This window comes from Cavia porcellus, unplaced genomic scaffold, assembly GCF_034190915.1.
Source record: "Cavia porcellus strain 051 isolate PalLab524CR breed Dunkin Hartley unplaced genomic scaffold, mCavPor4.1 scaffold_25, whole genome shotgun sequence".
Classification (NCBI taxonomy): Eukaryota; Metazoa; Chordata; class Mammalia; order Rodentia; family Caviidae; genus Cavia; species Cavia porcellus.
Genome location: NW_026947508.1, coordinates 50,717,407 through 50,738,690, shown reverse-complemented (window position 1 = coordinate 50,738,690; position 21,284 = coordinate 50,717,407).

The following is a 21,284-nucleotide window of genomic DNA, read 5'->3' as shown; positions in this document are numbered from 1 at the left end:
ATTTCCCAGACATACCATATAAAATAAATGCACAAATTATACTACTTCTACTAAAAATCTCCCCAAATCTACGTTATATTTGAGTCAAATGTACACTAAAATGAGCAAATAAAAAGCATTTCCTGTCTCTAGGATCAGGAGAAAGATTCTCGTTTGTATATCACCATGAAGACTGGTGCTAACTCACTTGAGCAAAATGACTCTAGAACGTCATAAATAACATAGTATGGCACAGATAGTAGTAAATGTTTTTTTGCACATAAAAGGCAGGAAGCTAATAGATAAAAGGATAACTAATTTGTACCAGATATCACTTTATCACTATAGCAGGCATATCAACAACTAAATAATTCACAGGTAATATACATATTATTTTTGAGTAAGGGCTTTATAGTTGGATCTGCCAGTGTAATTAACTGTGTAATTCTGGATCATTCAATTTTAGATGGGTTATGCCTCAATACAAGAGTGTTTAAGATGGGATAATACTTGCCCTGCGTAGTGTTGGTAGGATTGCAGAGTGCGTGGGCGTGAGTCTCAGGTGTCCAGAGCAGGGCACCTGACTGTGATGATGTTGAGTTTTACAAAGCATCTAGTTCCTTGCTGAGAAATTTGTGTCATCATTGATCCTACATTTCATAACACTATCAAGTAATGTTTAATGTTTCAAGTGAAGAAACTGCAGTTATAGATTGATAAGGGGCAGAACAGGGCCGCCACCTGAATATGATTTCATAAAACTGACTTTAACAACAGTACTGTATTTTAATTTACATATCACATAATTTTATTCCAATGTCACAGTTCCCTTGAGGTATATGTACTATTACATCTGTCTTATAGGTAAAAGAATTCCTAAGGTTTTAAGAGTATAAAATCTTGACCAGGCTCACAAAGTCACTCCAGGTCTTGTGCCCCCGCCAGCACATTCTGCTCCTTCTCCAGCAAACTCTGAAAGGTGGCCTCCCGGAGGAGCTGAGGCATGCTCCGCTGGGTCCGAATCCAGGTAGCACTCTAGGAAGCACACACTTGCCCACTGTCCCGAGGCCTCCTGCGCCCATCAAGCCTCACGCAGCTAATGACCTCTACCTTCAGACTGGAACCACCGGCTTTAGAGCTCTCATATTTTATCTCAATTTGATCTCGCACACATAAATGACATAACTTCGATGTTTTAGTGTATTCTGGCTCAATGTCTGAGCAAAGTCTATATGGGAAATTGGCTTCCCTGCCCCAGCAGAATTCTTTCAGTGTTAGAGATTGTTCAAAACACTTTCTTACCTGTTCTGCCACTTACATCCTCACTACGTGGATTTGTTATTACCAGGAGTTGGAAAAGAAAAAGAGGGAACACTGATGTGGTTTCACAGTTTAATTAAACGAGTATCTACTGAGGGTTTGCTCTGTGTCTGGGCAATGGCAAGCAGGAGGGAAAAAGATGAATGCAAGCTCTCCTGTCTTCTTACACCCCCACTTCAAACTTTCTGGAATGCAATCAGAAAAACAGAATTGCATCAATTAGTGTTCTCCAGAGGAATGAATCAATATAATTATGCAAAGGGCTTTATCACAGAGGTGAAACTTATTACTCTGGTTTATCAGAAGTGAGGAAAGTCACAATGGCCACCACTCTGCTGAAGAATCAGATGATCCAGTAGCATTCAGTCCAAGAAACCTCAAGCTTCAGAATGGAGAGATCAAGCACCAACCCGAGACCGAAGGCCTGGAAGCTCCCTGAAGAGCTACGGACATGAGCTCATGCTAAAAGACTGAAGAAGCTGTCCACAGGCAAAGGCAGTACCAAGCGACACACAGGGCACAGTGGGATGAGCTTTGCAATGCAGGCTGACTTCCGCCTTCTTCTCCAGTCTTTCCATCCCAGCTGTGGCCTATTGGACATCACCACCCACAGTCAGGGCAGGGCTTCCTCCAAGGTTGCTGGCCTTTATGCCAACCATCTCTGGAAACACCCAGAAATACACACAGGAGTGTGCTTTAGTCATCTGCTAGACATCTCTTAATCCTGCCAAACTGACAAGATAAACCATGAAAAGCAAGAACCTGCTCAGGAAGTTTAATGAACAGAATGCGTCATGATAAAGTGGCTGCAAGCTTATGAGAAGAGTTGAAAAAGCAAGCAGGGGAGGGGAGGTGACCTAGAGATTAGGGACGTAGAGAAAGGTGCCTTCTTTCCCAGGGCTGCAGAAACAGAAGAAATGACAGAACCCCCAGAGAGAAGGACTGGGGACACGGAAGGAGGAGCAGCCACCAGGCACCTGTGATAGCAGAGAGCAATGGAGATGCCTGGGACACCAAGACGGGCTGGAGGTACCCGGACTTCCCTTCTGGTTCCCTCCGACCCTCCCCCCAGAACTCCCGTCACCCAAATAAACCAGAACCTGCTGGCACAGGAGTCTGGTACTACAGCACAAAGGGTCAGATCTCTGCATCTCTAAGTCCAGCAGGGTGTGACATGGTGGCATCGTCTTCACTTCCCTCTTTTCTATTCTACATTCCTGCCTCCTTCCACTTCTCTATCTCCAAATGAAAAGATACTGAGTTATAGCTGCAAAGTTTGTCCACGCTCTGAGCCCACGCTGCTCCTTGCCTGTAGGATGGAGTCAGAACATCTTAGCCCAGTCCCCATGTGACTCGGATTCTTCCTCCAGTGCAGTTCCACCTTTCCCGCTACCTCTGGCTTCTCTGAAACAGGCACCTGTGTGGCTCTCTGCTTCCCTCTTCCTGTTTGCCCCTCTTGTTCTCTGCATGCCTAGATTTTCCTGTCTCCACGTGGTGTTTATTTACTGAGCACTTTTTCGCAGATTCTACCGTGTGCCAGAAACTGTGGGACAAAGTAGGGGAAAGACACGCTCACTGTCCTCAAAAAGATTCTGATCTCTTTCCTCATGCAGCGCTAGATTTGGGTTAGATGAGAACTGTACACAAAGAAGACAGGGCCTGAAGAGACAGAAGGAAACAAATCTTGAGTTTTCAGGTGCTTCAAAGATCAGAGTAGGGCATCAGCCTCAAGTATCAGTTTCTAGAGATAGACACAAATCAGAAATTAGAGATAAAGCTAGCCGGGAGGAGGTAGGTCATTATTAGATAGTTTCAGAGAAAGACCAAGGCCCTTCTGATGAGTGGGCTGTAAGTCATTCATGCTCACCTCAACAGATCCACAGCAACGCTATATTTTTAGTAGGTATCTTGTAATTTTTACCATGTGTGCCTAAATATTAAATTTTCTAATATAAGATAAAGTTACTCAATGTTTATATCATCCCCTTAAGAGACATGTGTACTTGCAAATGCTTTACTATCTCTTCACCAATACCTACTCAAACCATCAGATATTGTCTGACTTTATCATATTTTAGCTTATTTAAAACACTCATAAGAATATTATTATGGCCTTATAGTATATTCAATACTTGTTTAGATTTATCAACCAATCAGTCAGCTCTTATTTTTCTTAATTTACTTCTTATATCTACTCTAATTTTCTTTTCTTTTCTTTTGTGTTATAGTACTCTAAACAGCCAAGTGGGTATGAAGTTGCATCTAAATGTGTTTGTATTGAATTACTTTTCAGATCACAGATTGAATTATAATTTTTCATATAGAAATTTTCCTGTTTGGGATCACTGATGATCCTTCTTGTGTGTATCAGCTTAGATTTATGTTTCGGGGTTTTGTAGGACAAGCTCATCTTCTGTGTGAGTTACGTTATGCAGGTTTTCCTCCCACATTCATGTTAGGATGTGCTCCTGCTGTCTGGACTGTTGCCTCATTATCCTGTCCATCTCTCTGTACTGAGTTTCATAGGAGTGAAGGGTGAGAATTCCATTCCCTGGGATCCCCTGATTAGATTTTGACAATCAGATTCACAAAAGATTTGGAAAATGAAAAACAGAATAAAAGCCGTAAGTGTCCAGGCATAGTTGCTGCAGGAAGATACAAAGGCATTAACAGAGATTAGAGATGGTGTTTCTAGTACCTTCCAAAAGGCCTTCCAGTGAAGGATCAGGTAAGGAATACTTTAACTTTTAAAGCCAGAAGGTCTCTCTGTTACATGTGGCTCTTCACGGTGTCTGGAGTCCAGCAGCCAAGGCAGTCCTTCTTCCTAGCAGAACTCTCTTAAGCCTGGTCTTTACTGGTGGTGTTTCTCCTGAGCTCTGATCAGAATCTCCCGTAAAGTGCAGCCTAAGGCATTCCAGTGTTACCCTTTGGGTGACATCTCCTAAACTTTCTAAACTCTTCCCTAAAGCCATTCTCAAAGGCTCTTCAACCACATTGTCAGGTATAGTCACAGCAATGATCTCATTTCTCTGGTACCAAATTCTATGTTCGTTACTTTCTCTCATTGCTGAGACAAAATACCTGACACCCAAAATTAAGGGAGGGAAGGCTTATTTATCTCATGTTTGTGGAGGGTTTCAGTCCATAATCAGCTGGCTCCAAGGCAGGGTGGTGTGGCACAGGGGCAACTGTTCATGGCAGTGGAAAAAACAAAACCACCAAGAGCACAGAGGCAGGAGCAGGATAGAAAGGCTCTTTTTCTTCCTTATATCATATGCATGTTACCTGCCCCAGGTGGGTGCAGCAGTCACACCCATAAACCCAGTATTGGATCCTGAATCAGTCACAAACTAGAAGCCCACTTGCATGACCAAATGAAGCTTGGGGGGAAATCTGAACACAAACCATAACATGTAACTAAACTCTTTGGGAGAAATTCGGCTTCAGCTTCCACTGGGTCCCCTTGAGATTTCTGGCATAGGGGATTTCAGTTCCTTGTTTTCTAGTTGGGTTATATGTTTTTAAAAATTTTTTTTTTCTGGAATTCCCGTGAGTTTGAACTGTAGAAGGAGTAATGTTAGCCTGCTCTTAATCTACCCTCTTAACCTGGAAAGCCAGTATGCACATCTGTGAAGTGAGAGGACTGTGTTTAATGATTCCTAGAGTCCCTTCAAGCACTCTACTGCACTGACTTACACACCGTGTTTATATATAAATACTGCTGCCAACACTCAGACACATGTGTTGGCCTGGTGCTTATTTATTGTTGAAAGAGGACCATTAGTAGGAAGAGTCAAGCCAGCACACATTTAATATTTGGCAACAAAAAAGAAAACAAATATGGCTAATATGTTGCACACAATGATTAGATTCATCATGTTAGCCAATGCTAAGGAATCCAAAACCCCATTCCAAATCATCTATCATTTACAAAGGTACTATTCGTTTTGGAAAAGCAAAACATGATTAAGTAACATAAAACAAGCCACAATTGAAACCTGGATTCTGCCCTTCCCATTGTGTCAACCTGTAAGGAGTTGGATTCACAATTATCTACACAGCTTCAGCTTCCACACAGTGGTATCTCGGTCCATGAACTTGATTCTTTCTATGATTCTTTGACCAGAGGCACCACTGTCCTGCTCTTGATCTCACTTGGAAAATTAAACCATTTATCTGTCCATTCATTTATTCACTATGTCTTACTGTACACCCACCACGTGCCTGGTGCTGGAGAAAACAAATTCAGTGACAAAGTCAGAGCCTACATCCCTGAAACACAGTGTCCATGAGAAACATAGGTATAGAAAATATGTTACAAGGCTATGGAGTAAGGCAAAGGTTAACAAAGGGAAGTGTGTAGAAGACAGAAATCAGCTGATTTAGATTTTCTGAGGTCACCTGAACATAGATTTGGGGCTTTGACCTTGAGGTAATGGAAAAACCACCAATAGCTGTGGGTTAAGAAAGGATGCAGTCACATGGAGCAGTCTCTCTACCCCCAGTGTGGCAAGTGGAGGTGAGGAGGCAAATGTGAAGGCCGCTAAGGTGGCCCAGGTGCTGAACTGTCAGGTAATGACTGAGGGTTATGACAGTGGAGAGGGGAAGAAACTGGCAGAGTCACAGTAGGCTGAATGTTACAGAGCCTGGTGCTTGACTGAATGCTGGGTCCTGAAGGTGTACTCAAGGACTTCAGGGAGGGAGTCAATATGGTAACTATTTTTGGGTCAGGATTATCTGGTGGTGAAACACTATTCTGCTTAAATGGTTATGTTTTGATCTGCCCTGTTTCGCTGTTATGCCCTCTTTTTTTCTCAATCTCCACTCCATTATTTACTTTTTTATTTTTATCCATTTAATTAAAGGGAAAATATAGCAGGATATAATATAGTAACCCACTTTGACTTTCTATTATCTCGATTTGAAGCCCTGTATTACTCTCACCATCTTGTTATTGACTGAGGTTCCTCTATTCTGTTTTGCTGGATAGTATCAGGTTCGAAAGTTTAGGCATCAGCTGAGAAGATAATGAGATTCATTATAACGCCCATTCTCGTTGACTTTTATCTACTTTTGAAGACCTACAATATCTCCAATGTTTTGGTTTTGTCGGTTTTATTCTTTACAGTTTTGTTCAATTGTATTACAATTATTGATATAGGCAATTCTATTAGAAATAGCGGGAGGCATTATGGTAACCATTGTTGATCACCTTGTATTATGTTTTTATATTATCTATTATATCCACCCTTTTGACTTGACCGATTCTGTTCTGTTATGTCACATTTGGTTTTACTCTCTTCCAAAAAAGCAATAAGAACCGTGGGAGCAATGAAACCCAAAATGTGTAATAGTCACTGTACAAAAGAGAGGAAAAGAAAGTGCTCTAAACTATATAACTGCATGTATATTTAAATGTATAAGATAGAAAATGATATCACAGAGTTTTATTGGATCATTGAACAGAACTGTTTGCAGTATCATTGTTGGAATGTCCACTCTACAAGCTTTAATTTTGTGACTTGAACAATTATTTCTAAGATGGCAATATGTAATCCATTAACTAGTGATTTCCTACTGCGCATTTTTTTCTTCTGTAAATCTGTATAACTTGTACCCCTTCACTGTTTTTTTTTCTTTCTTTTCTTTTCTCCTTAAATAAAAATAAAAAAAAAAGGAGAAGCAGGACTCAGTTTCTCACTTGAGCCACTGTGAAGATGGTGATCCATGTATTGGGAAAAGGACACTGCAAAGAGGGGGAAAGAAAAGGAGAAGGAAGAAGGGGGATAAGAGGGACCTGGTTTTAAATGAAGGCTGTGCTTCTTCCCTACACGGTCAGACAGAGTTGTTGAGCCTTCTCTTCTCTGTGTAACATGCAGACGCTTACCTCTCACTGGTGCTAACGCTAAGTGAAGTTTAAATACACAGTGACTGGCACACAGTGGGCATTCAATACATCAGCTAGTCTCTGCCTCGTCTGTTTTAAATGCCCGATTATCGATTAAGGAAGTATTACTGAGTGACGAACGTTAAGCCTGGGATCAGAAGACTAGAACTCTTCATATCAGGGTCTGGGTTGGTGGCTGTTCCTTTCTGAGTGTTCCACTTGCTAAAGAGTCTGTCTGCAAGATTTCTAAAGCACCTCCCAGTTGAATGAGTAAATGATATTGCAGTCAGACTGTCACCAGGCCCCAGAGTGTCTCTCAGCGCTGTAGCAGCACTCTAGAGTAATAGCTTGTGGGTTCAGGATTGTGGGAGGTGGGAAAGAGACCAAGAAATCTCCTGTTTCAGCTTCATTCAGGACAACACGAGCATCGTCTCAGACACGGCCCTCCTTCACGCACAGCGGCATGGTGTTCTCACATTTCACTTTCCTTGTTAGATCTTAATGGTGAGAAATGTTACTGGTTTCTTAAAAGCAACATCTTCATGGAATGGGGACGCCCAAGAAAGAACCACATATAAAAACGGAGACTACCACAAAGCTGTATTTTCAGGACAGAACAGCAGAGTAGAAATCTGTTTTTCATTCCAGATGAGAATGTTTTCCTAGATGGTAGGCAGGCGTAACAGTAGTATTCTAGAAAGAGGACCTTGTGTCTCCAATGTCCGCTGTCCTGGTCAGACCACAGACAAAGGTTCATGTTTGTGAGCTGTCATGTATAAAACCTCAGGCTCTGGAATCAGACGATCATGAATTCAAAATATGACCCTGTTATTTTCTAGCTGCATCATGCTGGAAAAGAACTTTAACTAGCAAGCTTCAGTTTCTTCATTTTAAAATAGAAGTAATAATTACAACACCTTCTTGGTAGATTTCTTATAAGGATTAAAGAAGAGAGGGGGAATAAAGGAATTAACACAGTGTTTCACAAATAGTGCTACTGCCAATGATTACTGAGACTTGGGCTGCTAGAGTCAAGGCTGTGTCTCTTTTAGACTCATTCTATTAACTGAAGTTGCTTTTGTTACAGGAGAATGTGCAGAGCTCATGATCATAGGCTAAAGAGCTATATAGGGGAGAAATTATACTGGGAGGTGAGGTTCAACCACAAAATTGAGAAGTGGATTCCGTAGATTTTAATGGCTCCTTTTGAGGCTGAGATTTTGAGATTCAATTCAAAATCCAGAAATAATTTACTTTCTTTCCTCTCCACACAGCCACCACTTGCAGAATACACGCAAGTTTTGCCATGTGACCGGGAACAGAGTGGTAAATGAGACACAGTTTGGTTCTCAAACAGCTCATAGACCAACTGAAATTCTAACAGAGCACTAGGCAAAGTCCAGTGATCTGGATTTTATCTTCAGGTCCACACCCTTGTGTTAATATTTGTGTAGGTCATTTATCTTCTTCGGACCTCAGTTTTCCTCTTCTAAAAATGAGGCTGATATTAGCATCAAAATTCAGGTTATTGTGAGAGTCAAGTGAAATAATGGGAGGAGCTCGCCAAGGCTTGACTTAGCAGTGAGTGAGGCACTGAGGCAGCTGTTTCCTGGTTTTCTGAGTTACTACTAAGATATAAAAGTGAGAATAAATTGCTTTGAGGTGTCCCACATTCAAATTTTAAGATAAAAAAGCCAAGGTCTACTCCCTTCAGAGCGGCTTAAACAATGAATCTGTAGAATGTCTACTTCTACCAAGAGCTTGAAAGACAGGAGAGAGGCTGCTGAGCTGAAGGCCAGTAATTAATTAACAAGGACGGTACAGGTGAACTTCTCTTCCAGGGAGCAGCTGGATTTGAGCTGTTGTGATACTTTTGAAGAAAGGATGATGCCCTAGAATCAGGAGACTGGATCCAAAGAGTGGTCAAATACAAACCAGTAATTTCAAGTTGCGATGCTTGTTGAAGAAGAACCTCCAAAGAGTCTTTTGAAGCACCAAGAAACACCCACAAAGAAAGGACAGCATGGAAGTACTTTCCACCTGCCAAGAGGGAACTAATGACCGAAGGTATTAGAGAAGCAGCACCGTCCAGCACAGAGCAGCAGCAGCCTTGCTCGGACACGCACAGAAGAGGAGTCAGTGCATTCTTTCCTTTTCCCGCAATGGCCCTGCCAATCTCAGAGGAAAGGAAAGCAAGGAAGAGGGTATGAGAGCTGACCAGGGCCTCAAGTACCGTGGCCATGCCCTTAAGGGAGGGAACCATTAGCCACAGCTGTGTGAAGTGAAGAGAGGGAATTGCAACAACTCTGAGGCCAAGCTTTACAGTGAATTGTGCTTCATTTTGGACTCCGTGGAGGGCCATCTTTAAAGACGAAATGAGATTCTCATAGTACCTAAGAACAATTAAAAGCCAAGGAGTCATTGAGACGTGACTGAAATAGAGCTGAACATATTTAGAAGAATAAAACTGCTTTGTGTTTGTCGTTCAACAAATGGAGTTCTCTTACTAACTTAGTTACACTAAAAACTGATTACCCAGTGCGAGAGACCATGACACTCTGTCATGCAGTGGGTTTGGTCTACATATTGGTCAGGATCCCAGCAGAGAACAAGTGGCTCATACCCAAGCTGGAAAACTGAAAAGAGTTCAATAAAAGAGTGCTTTAACAAACCGTGCTGCCTGTGTTTGGCATGCACGGAAGCTAAGGCTGAGTGGAGCCCTGCTCAAGGTTCCTAAGGTCAGGAGCTGTGGCTCAGAGAGGGATCACAGAGGCTAGCTGCAGGAAGGGTCAACCATTCTGGGCCGATCAGGAAAGGAAGGAATGTGGGACTGAGGGCAAGGGAAGATTATCCGGCCCAACCCTCAGCTTTTCCCATTTGCCACAATTGAGGTGAGGAAAAACTGTCATTTCCTGACAGTTTTGCCCGTGTCCTAACTCTAGGAAATTACCATCCATTGAACTGCAGGTGTCAGGGAAATTGCCTGTGGGAAACCTTGGAATGTCTACAGGAATCAATGAACGAGAGTGTGTGGATAGTTCTACTGCCTTCACTGCTTACCTACTGGGGTTCAGCATCAACATCCCTGCTATTCGAAGTCCCAGAAGGATGTGATTCACTTTGGATCTCAGGCATCTAATTTTAACTCTGTAAAACCTCTTTGGGTAGATCATGTGTTTCCCGATCCCTTTTGCCAGTCTGGTGAACAGCTAAGCTTTCCTTAGGGCCCGGGAGGAGGGCCTTTCCTGTATTCCAAAAAAGGATAGCCCTGTGTCTTCTCCATCCCTAAGTGCCCTGGCTCTGGAAGAATTTCTGGATCTTCCTGAGATCAAACAGGACATAATACAATGACATGGATAAAACAGGTACCAAATAACCATTTATTAGACAGAAGAAGAGGAAGTAGCAAAACCAGGTCTGTCTGAGTCCAAAGCCAAGCCCTCTTTCCCTGCAGGATATTGAATTTGGGGCTCTGTCAGAGGTCATCAGAGATACTCCCTGCACAGGAGCACAGCATTCTAGCCTGGACCAAAGGCCAGACCAGTATGAACCAGCAAAGTGTCCACATGGTGGTTTTCATAGGTATGGTCTATTTAAGGAGACCCAAATGGCAGATCTCAATATTTGAGAGACTCCCAAGGGGCTCTGAAGGTGTTTGTGTTCCTTGATTTATATTTGGGGTCTTCCTGAAGGCTATAATAGGGAGTTCAGAAATACAAACTCAGAATTCCACCCAGAAGCCAGAAATATCACTGGCCAGGCCAGTTCTTACTTGGCATATGAAGAAACTAAGGCTCAGAGAGGCAGAATCATTTATGTAAGTTTCTGAGTCAGAATTACAAGTTTGGTCCATCTCTTTCTCATTCCACCACACTTCACCATCAGCCAAGCAGCTCAAGCCCTGGAGCGGAGTTCCGAAGCCTTCATGGGAACTGCACCGTGCTGCTGTTTGCCTCCTTCATGCATGTGTGTGATGATTACTGCTGTCACTGCTCTACTGCTGTTGAAAGTGAAGAGCAGATTAATGGAATTAAATCCAAAGGGAACCCGAGGCTCTTATGGGTCCTCTGGGTTTCACTGCTGGTCCTGATGATTGGGCAATAAGTGAAGCCACTCCCTTTGACTGCATACTGTGAGCTGAGGACCTCTAGAGCCCTGGGCTGAAGCACTGGCTTGTTCTTGGTACCTCCTCTCCCCCATGCTTCGTACCTCCTGGCTGAGGCTCTGCATCTTTTACATCTGGAACCACAGGAGCTCCTGCTGTACAGTGTCCCAGGCTGCAAATACAGGGAATTGAGCTTCAGTACCTGTCAGGATAACTGACTTAACCACATACCCTTTGTTGATCATCTCCTCACTCTATTTCCTTCTCACCTACTGTTGTCTGCATGACCCCAATCACCGGTTTGTATTCAGATGTTTATCTCAGGGGCTGTTTCTGGAAGACCCAAAACAAAGCCAGTAAGAAGCATAGTTTTGTATATGGCAGTTGTTCCGTAAGGGCACATTTAAACCCCACTCAGGTAAAAGGACTGACTCACAAAAAATGCTTAATAGCAACAAATAGTTGTCCTATTAAGTTTCTGCCCTGAGAACTTACAAAAGCCGTTGGGCTAAGTTTCCTTGACGTGGCTTTGAAATACTCAGTCTGCTAAGTCTTAAAGTTATTTTGCTGTTGCTGACACCGCTCCCATGCTCTGAATCTAATACCTCTCTTTCTCTTGCTGTTCAGGAGTTTTCCTGTGAAGCTGGAAGATATCTTTGGAGATAAAACCTCAAAACAGTCTGGTTTCCATTAAAAGCACATCTAAGGGATTAGAAATTTCTTAATGTATAATTATGAAATGTACAGCAACATGTGTGGTTGCCTGTATCTTCTTTCATATTCCTCTTTTCCTATTGCTCAGCTTAATTTCATACACAGCAAAGAAAGATTTCTGAATAATGAAGGAAGCTGTCAGTTGGGTCCCTGAAGCACGCTCACATCACTGTTTCTCCATGTCCACCTCTCTTGGTAGGCAACACCACCAACTAGAACAGACTATGCAACCTCATTAACTGCAAAGAACATGGGGGAAGCTGAAAGGGACCCATCTATCAGGTGGAATGTGGTATTTACAGCCCAGGGTGATAGCTAATGTGCCCATCCAAGCTAGAGGGAGGGTTCTGAGGTCACTGACCTGCATAAATGAGCCACATAAGTACTGGGCTGCTATCCAGCGACTATCAGCAGAAAACATCACAGAATAGCACGCTATAGGAAGGCTTTAGGGTTACAGGCTGGGTGTGAGTACTAGCAGCACCTTGGTAAGAAAGGTAAGAAAGTGTTTCCTTACCTGTATCTGCAAAATTATAGATGAGGTTCACGATCATTCTACAACACAGTGATTACAGAAAGCTGATTACCACAAAACCCCAACCAGGCAATTATGTTTATTTTGGAAATATGGTGACTCATGATACTCATACACACAGCAGAAATATTTATATAATTTGTACTAAAAGTGATCCACGATAACAAACGAAATACACAAATGCCATCTAAATATCATTTTTCATCATTGCATCTTTCACTAGACACATGTTTCTCAAGGTCAAGTTTCTGCCTTACATTTGTTATTAGAATTTTTATGAAGTGGCTAAATGCAGTGTTTGTTGAATGAATGTTGAGTATGAAATTATTTGTGATCTCCACAGTTACCAAATGTTCTCCAACACAAACATTTATGGAACAGCAGAATTTAGTATGCAAAACATTGCACAGTGAAGGATCTTGTTAGGAAATAGATAAAATGGATTCTTACATGTGTTCTTCTAATGTATAAGAAGTAAAACTACAGTACAGAGATAGGAGGGAAGTGGAGTTTTAATAGGGGAAGAATCTGCTAGACTACAGCACAATTTTAATTATAAAAAAGCAAACCAGAGAGGAGACAGAGTCTCTCCTTTTTCCCCAAGTAAATACCACTCACCCCATCATTGATTTCAAATATTTTACAGTAACCACTAAGTAGAAACAGATCACCAGAAAAACTCTTTATTTTGCAAAAGTAAAAAAAGAGAAATTAAACAGGCTGGCCCCTATCACTCTGTGGGACTGAGAACTCTGAGTAAGTGTCATCATTTGTAGCTCTTCCCCCAGAGCATCTAGCTTTTCATTTGTGTACTGTTTTCCCTAAATAGTTTATAAGTAAGAACACTTTCACAGAAGTTAACGCCGAAATGTCACCAGTACTGATGCAAACTTTATCATGTGAGCTAAGCACACAGAGAAAGTGAAGGAGATTAATTTCTGAGAGAAAGGGGTGTTTCAGGGTTATGAAAAGTCATGAGCCTGGAATTTATCCCACAGCTGGCACAGTGTGGCCGTAGAGAGAAATTCTAAGGCCCCTCCAGTCCTCAGTTTCCCCATCTCAAAAATAAAGGGGATGTGAGGTCTCTGAGGTCTGAAAATACGCGTCTCTTTAAGATTCTCCAAGCACATCAGAGGACATTAAAATATAAGGCCTGGGGAATACTATCCAAGAGCCACCAGGAGAGAAGGCAAGCCAAGTTCACAAGGCCTGCTAATCCTTAGAAGCAAGTCTCAGCCCAGAGCCAGGCAGGCTGCGATTCTCTGTGCTATGTTTTCCTGCTTTCGTGCCAAGCCCAAAATGCTAAGTCATTGGTTTTGCTAGAAAGATATTTTCTTATTGCATTCTGAGGATTTGAATAAATATTTTCATTTTGAGGAAACTCTGAGAACATTTTCAAATTGAAGGTTAGGCTTTCAGGACAACAGGAGGCTCCAGGTTGCAGCACAGGACCAGGTCCAGACAGACCCTGGGCGTGGAGGGACGAAGTCAGCCTCTGGTCCGTGCAGCGGCCTTCCACACAGGCCCTTCTTTACACAGAGACTGACACGGTCTGGCAAGGCCTGTGGGCACTGTGGTTACCATGGCAGGGCTCCTAGGGCAGACACTGACAGAGCATTTAGACCAGCCTCAGGGCTGTGACACACTGAGGCCCAAGAGCTGGCCACCTCTGTGGAAAGCCGAGAAAGCTGCTTCCTCTCTTGCCCTGCTTTGCACAGGCTCCTGCCTAAAATTCCATTTCCGAGTCCTTATCCTTTTCCTGCAACTAGGCCGTTATTTTCAACTGCAGAGGATGGACAGCCTGCAAGACCTCCAGTGCCCCAAATTAAACTATCACTGGCTGATCATCTTCGAGCCAACAAGCAAGAATTAGACTTCCATAACTTCTCTATTTATTGTGTTTTTGATTCTTTTCTTGATTCCAGTTATTATGTCAGAAAAATTGAAAATCTGTGGTGGAAAGTAACTAGACTTTGCTCACGGAGCTGAGCTAAGGGTGCCACATTTAACATAGCTACTGTCAAATCACCTTCCAGAGTGGTTTTTCATCTAGTTGTCAACTCACCAACGAGGAGGCCTTTTATCGGGAAGGGAAAAAATAATCTTTATACACTTGTGTGTGTTCACCCTTTGAAACTCATATTGGAAAAAACCAACCATCTCCCAAAACCCTTCCCTGAATTCTCAGACTGGAACATTTATCTCAGAACCATGTTCTGTGTACTGTGGTTTGTGTGCCTGTCCCCAAAGGCTTCATGCTAACGGCTTGATCCTCCGGGTGGTCTACCGGGAGACGATGGAGCTCCTGGGAAGTAGGACCTCGTGGAAAGCCCTTAGGTGACTCAGGTGTGGGACCCTGCTCCCTTCTTCTCCTTCCAGACTTTGCTTCCCCACTCATGAGGGAATAGTTTGCTTCACTGGGTGCAGCTACGACAGTATGCCTCCCTTCCCATACACCCAACACTATGGTGCCACTTAGTTGTGGACTGACCCTCTAAAGCCATGAGCCAAAATAATCCTTTGTTTATAAGTTCACTGCCTCAGGAAGGCACTTCACACTATAACAAACTACAGTTTGTTTTGTCACTGACCAAATGTATTAAAATTGCATTTCAGTCTCCCTAGTGGAGAAGAGCATCTGTGTCTCAGTCAGGTTTGTGCCTCTGAATGCTTCATAGATTTTACTCAAATGCTACTTTCCAAAAAAAAACCACCTTCTTTAACACCTCAACCCATCCTCCACTCCTTGCTTTCTGCTTTTTTCCCATAGCAATGCACTTTGACATATTCAGTTATTTATTGAGTTACTGACTCAGTTTCTTTTCATTGTCTCAGCTAAACTATGCAAGTCTTTATTCTTAAATTATCTCAAAAGCCTGAAATTGTGTCTGGCAGCTCAGTCAAATGCTAGAAATTTATGATTTTATTGTGGTTAAAACTGGAAGTCTAGATGAAGAAAAGGATAAGAAACACATTTCTGAAGCAGACAGAAGGGATAATAGCTACTGTGTTGTTTTTAATAATATTATTTGTTCCCATCCATTAGACCTCAAATCTGGTACAGCGATTTGACCCAGATAGCACTAAGGGAAAACTAGGAGATCATGGTGTTTGGACAAGGTTTAGCGAGCTATAAGGGTCCCTTGTTGAACTGAGAGACAAAGGGTCAAGGAGATGTGTCTCAATTGATGCTAAGTACTCATTTGGAGGCTTCTCCCAGCAGATAGTAGGAAGCCAACATGAACAGCAGAGAGACACAGAGCAGCATTTTCTATGGATTCCTTTAGGTTCCACAAAGGGGAAAAATCCTTTCATGGTGGAATCATGTTAGGAAATCTTGTACATTTCACAACCTGTGGCAGTGTGATAAAGAATTTGAGATGCTCTCTAACAGATATCTAAGATCGTTTAATCCCAGCACTTTATTGTACCCAGAAGACTGTTTTCTATTCTCCTTGGTTAATGTCTTGTGAACATGTATTTCCTTTGCTTGAGAAATTTTCCTTAAAACCCTCTTTCCTTCCCATCCACTCATGTATAATCTAAAATTTCCCTAAATCAATCCTAGCTTCAGAGTTAATCTCTTGATGATTGCTAGAGAGATAAGATGTCTGGGAAGGTCCCAAGCCAACAATGTCAAAACCAATAATTATGTATTGAAAAACTATTTCATGTGGGGACTCAGTCATGGCTCCTTTCATTTTCTAAGTATATATACAAGCACACAAAAGAGATATCATTAAAATAAACTCAGTTTAATGATATAACAGGAATAAGCAATATGTGGACAGTAAGAAAAGAAAGTGAAAATTGTCATGAAAGGGATGGGATAAATTTTGGAAAGAATGCTCAGTAAACTGATGTTCAGTGTTCAGAAGATCAGAGCCAATGCACACTTAGTTCCAATTGGTCATGCATGCCTTTAATCCCAGCACCTAGAAGGCTGAGGCAGGAGGATTATGAGTTTGAGGCCTATCTTGGGTACCTAATGAGACTTTGTCTCAAAAATCCAAATGATAAATTTTTAAAAAGTGAAAATGAGACTGAGGTAGTGGCTCAGTGGCAGAACACGTGCCTAGTATAGGAGAAGTTGGTTTCAATCCTCAGCAGTGAACCAAAATAAAAAACTAAAAGGAAAATCATATTTACTTATCTAGGTAATGTTTCCTTATCAGTTCCTATTTAGAAATGTGTAAAAGCCGTTTGAAGCAGATAACTCTGCATTTTAGCAAATTCTACATTGTAAAGCCTTCATGTTGGGTTTCAGGAAGCGAGTAGTATTGAAATTCAGGGAACCTGACCCTGTCAGTAACCATTATTTCACCTAATCAGACCCTCATCCTGGAGTATGAGGACGCAGTGGATTTCAGGAAGTGAGTTGACAAGAGCATGTCATCAATGCCCAGACAGACACTGTGGCAGGCATCCCATTTATAAGGTCGTCCTGAATCTTCACACAAACCTTTGAGCTGTGCATTTGGCAGATGCAGGAAGATGGGAAGTAACTTCCCAAGGCCCCACAACTTGCAAACATTAGGGTCTGGTGTCGTCAGAAGTTTTACAAGTGCAAGATAAGATCCAGACTTTTAAGTAATCAGGGTAATTCATATTTTCATAATGCTGATGGCTGATGGAAATAAGTGCTGAGCTAGGTGCTGGCTCAGAAGAACTCCTTGAGACTTGGACCCCAATGAGGCGACACTTAGAGGTGAGTGGAAGAAGAAGCTGTAGAAAATTATGTCAGCTGTATGTAAGTCATAACAAAGAGGAAGAAAAATGTGTGTGTCTCTCTTTTAAGTGTACAGCGATTATCTTAAACTACAATGCTAGTTCTCAGCAGTATAATAGTCAAATATGTAGCATTGTTGACTGAAAATCACAGGAAGTCTGCTTGTTGAAAAGGATCTGCTGTTCCCATGTGTGGAACCCACAATATGGACTCTGGGTACACCAAGCATTGTTTAATAAATGTCTTTTGATCAACCCTTAAGCTATTTTCCACAGAATGTTTTAATTTAGGACTTAATGTGAATGATGAAAATATTTCTTGAAAATAAATAAGCAAATGTACATAAAATCTTTTTTTTTTTGTTTTTTTCCTTTTTATCAGTACCAGGGATTGAACTCATGACTGCCTGCTTGCAAGGCAGGTGCTTATGCCGCTGAGCTAAATCCCCAGTCCCCATAGTATTTTTTTTCATAAAATCTTTAAAAATATTAATATGGGTGTAAATACTACATTTTATACATTTATCTGTTGATGGACATAGAGCTACCTCCAAAATTTAGCTACTAGTATACCATAAGGAAGATAAACTTGAGTCATCTATAGGAAAACAGATGCATCCTGAAACCATAATGTTAAGGTACATGCATCAGACACACAAGATTGAATATTTCATGGGGTTTCACAATCAGTAAAAATAAAAAAGCAAAATAAAGTATACGTTTAGGAAGCAGGGAGGCAGATCACTCTCAGATGGAAAGGAGATATAGAGACAGAAGGAGGTGGAGGGAGGGGAAGGAAAGTTGACCGAGCAAAAAGGAATTAAGATACGTCACATCCATGTACCAGCTCTACACAAGGAATATAAATATTAGATGCTACAAGCATGTACTAGTAAAAATGAAAAATAAAAATTTTACCACTTAAAAATCTATTTTAGAAAGCGTATATAACAATTATATGAATTTTATAAGGCTGCATAAAAACTTTGATGGGAAATTTTGCCCTGTGTTTGGACTTAAAACTGTTTCTACACAACCTCTGGTCCCTTAGAGCATAGGTAGAATTCATATGACTCAACACATAGAGAATACAAGAAACGTCCTCTCAGGAATTCAGCTGGACATCTGTTGACCTTCAGTATGAAGTCTCTGTTTATATGCTACGGCTTGTGCTCAAAGGGTTAACTTAGTTGTTTAGGGTTCGTTAAAAACTTTTATTGTTAGTTTAAAACATCACTATGTAAATTAACTTAAATCTAAATACATCTTTCTTTAAATCTCTGGATCTCTTCTTCTCTAGATCTGTCTCTCTATCATGGAATTGTGAATCACCTTTTGGTCTTTCTTCATGCTTATTTGACTAGCATTATACAGTCTGACTGACAGAATGTAATGTCCTTATTTTGGTGCAGTATGGATCCTCATTTTTGTAGATTTCTAGGTTTTCATAATATTTTCTCTGTATCTCTAAGGTCTTGCTGGGCTTCAATTTGTTATATAATAATGACATTTATAATTCTATATCTCTATCCAGCTACCTATATATCTCTTTCTTTCTTCCTTTCTTTCTACACATATAACTTAATTTGGCTCACGGTTTGGGGGAATTCAGTCCATGGTCAACTGGCTCGAAGGCAGAAGGACATTGCAGAACAACACAGCAGAACAAAGCTGTTTTGTTCATGGTGACTGGGAAGCACAGAAGGGGAGCAGAGCCAGAAAGAAGGGTAGAGATACAGCCCCAAGACTCACATTGACACAACTGAATGGTGCTATACCAATCCCCTAGACAATGGTCTAAGTCTCCTTTGAGACTCAATGCAAACTCAAGGCAATGAAACTGTAAAAATCAAAACAAGATAAAATGACACAGGTTGAACATTTCCTAAAAAGGAATAGAAGATAAAGACAAAGTAAGAACAAAATCTAGTAGGAAAAATATTAAGTCCTGTAGCTTGATGTCTGGTATCCTAGGGACATGGTGGTAAAATGAATTTCCTGCACCTTGGCCTTGATGGCTGCAGCCACATGTCCTCTCTTTTGGGCTGACTCCACGCATAGCTGGCATCGCACCTCTGAAATCTTGGTGTCCCTGTGGCATCTTTAGCTTCCTTCCCACAACTTCCACCACTGCCCTCTCAGGGACGCCCTGTCTGACCTTTCAGGCTTTCCTTTAAAATCTCGATAGAGGCCCCCTAGGTTCCATGGCTCCCACATTCTGTATGCCTGTAAAGCAAGCATTACGTAGATGATGCCAAGATCTGCTACTAGTGTAAACAGTAGCCAGGCTCCACCGCCCCCAGCATATGGCAGGAAAACCGGCCTCCAAGTACCTGGATGTCTGAGTTCAGAAACACGAATGCCAAGTAACTAATTCCCTGAGAAGCTTTTCTTGAGCATTCACATCAGTGATCTCTTCTCAAATTAAAGATTTATACTTTTCTACCCTGGAGTCTGCAGCACAGGAATCCTTGCTGATTCTTGGATGTTCTGAAGGCATCCTTCTTATGTTCCTGTATAAAGTGCTTGGTTTCTTTTTAATGGAGGTAGTCTCTTCAGCAACTACTCTTCTTTTGAGGCCTAAATTTACACATGGTTTCTACTAAGCCAAAATGTTAAATTTCAATATTTTTGCTCTACTTTTTGCCCCCAATTCTCACTCTAATCCCAAATAACAGCAACTAGAAATACTCCCACAGTAGCCTGATTATTCAGCTGCTTTCAAGTTTCAACCACAAAACTAATTTGTCCACATTGGTCCTTAAATTCCATCTCTTATCAAGTTTCAGGACATGAGAAAAACATATGCAAATGCTTTCTCCAGGTCAGTTGTCATTTAAGTCCTTGTTGCCAAGTAAAACCTCACGACACTGATCTTTACTATCTGCATTTCTATTATTGGTCTTCTGAGTTCCAAGAAAAATCACCCATCAAATTCTGTTTACATGGTTTTCCCAGTCATACCCAGAAGTTAGTTCCACCAATCCCCAGGGGGATCCCAATCAATCAAACTAACATTCTTCCTTAAGCCACCACAGACAGAGAGAAGAGAGAGAGAGAGAGACAGAGAGAGAGAGTTGAAATGGAGTGTGTCATTATTATCCCATTTAAATAATGAATTAACATGAAATTATAATGTTGTTAATCAGTGATTCAAAAATGCTTTTCCATACATGAATCAAATCATTACATTGTATCTTATAAATAAAAATCCCCAAATGTTATTACTTTTCTCTTGCAGAATATTAGTGAGATAGACTTGAAGAATTTATATTATTACTTTCTAATAATTTTCCATTTCTAATTTCATTCTCAGAGAATTACAATTTTCATGGAATGAAAAGGGATCCATTCCAGTCATGGAGGCTGTGGATCCTGGTTAAATGCTCCTATTTTAAGTTGCAACATGAATAGCCATGAGTTGGAGGCAGAAAGTAATTTGAGTAAAGATCTACTTCTCCTTACAGCCAGCATGAAAGTAGTCAAAGGAATTTAAACGGATAGAAATATGCATTAAAGTCAAAATACAGAAAGTTGCCATTCATAAGAAATTCTAGAGTTAGAGCAAGAGTTGTGACTCAAGTCTGTCCTGCTGATCAAGATGCTCAGCACTGTAGCATTAAATGAAGGAGCCTGAAAAGCTTCCACTCAGCTCTAATGAGAGCTAAAGACGAGGGGATACAATGTACTATTTCTTACTCCTTTAAAAAATCCCAATCTATGGCAAAGATCAGCAGACATTTTCCTTCTAGGACCAGAGAGTACATGGTTTTGATCCTGCTAACCTTGTGGTCTCTGTTACAACTGTCTCTGACATTTTATCATGAAAGCTCCCTGAGTCTGTAAATGAAACCTCATGGCTAGTCTCCAATGAAACTTTACTTATGAAAATTGAGATTTTAATGCTACATAATTTTCAATGAGCTACACAATATTATTCCCTGGCTGGTGGCACAATAGATAATGCACTTAACTACAGATGAGATTATAAAATGTCATTCTTGCTTTTATTTTTC